The following is a 1,038-nucleotide window of genomic DNA, read 5'->3' on the forward strand; positions in this document are numbered from 1 at the left end:
TCTCGCGCTCGGACACGTCACCCCGCGCGGCCCGCCCGACGGGGGCCGAGAGGGACGGGGCGGGGCCTCCGCGAGCCGCGGGGCCGCTCTGCGCGTTCGCTTCCGGGTTGCGCCCCGCCCGCCCCGGTTGCCGCAGCAGCGCGGGTCTGCCCCGCTGCGCCCAGTGCCTATTTAGGGGTACGTGTGTAGGTGTGGGCGTACGCGGGTTTTAATTTTCTGTAGAAGCAGCTGGCATGTGAAACATTGATGTATGAATGTGCGCATATCATAGAATCACAGAACCATAGGACACAACGAGTTGGAAGGGAGCCGCACGGATCATGTGTATCATGTAGTCCGTCTCGTGGCTTCACACAGCACCACCCGGACCCTATGTCTGAGACGGTGTCCAAACAATCCTTGCACTCTGGCGGCCCGGGGCCGTGCCCGGTGCCCTCTGGTGCTGAACCTTTCCCTAACCCCCAGCCTGACCCTCCCATTAAATACATACATTTTAAGAATGCAGAATGGGCATTGCTCAGATTCTTGTTTGGCCTTTCCTGACTTTCTGCAGTTTTCCACCAGTTTGGGTCGATTGTGCAGGTTTAGAAACTCCAAACATCTAATGTAGAGCGGTATTTATAAATAACACAGCATTGCTGCTGATTTACCCTTGGTTATCAGGGTATCTTTGAACTCCTGGCTCTTACAGGGCTTGAGGCTCCTTGGGGATGCCCCTGTAGCTCACAGCCTGATACATCACCATGGTCCTGGGGCAGCTAAGGCAGCAGCTGGCAGAAGTTGCATGATCACCAGCCCTTGTTCTCATGGGGTACTTCAGCTTCCCTGATATGTACTGGAAATATAATACAGTACAAAAGAAGCAGTCTAGGTGATTTCTAGAGTGTATGGAAGATAACTTCCTGATGCAGCTGGTAAGAGAGCCTATCAAGGGAGGTGCCCCTCTAGAACTGCTACCTTGGACTTCTAGAGGGGGGATTTTGAACTATTTGGGACACTGGTAGGGAGGATCCCTTGGGATTCAGTTCTGGAAGATGA

This window comes from Numida meleagris, chromosome 1 (assembly GCF_002078875.1).
Source record: "Numida meleagris isolate 19003 breed g44 Domestic line chromosome 1, NumMel1.0, whole genome shotgun sequence".
Classification (NCBI taxonomy): domain Eukaryota; kingdom Metazoa; phylum Chordata; class Aves; order Galliformes; family Numididae; genus Numida; species Numida meleagris.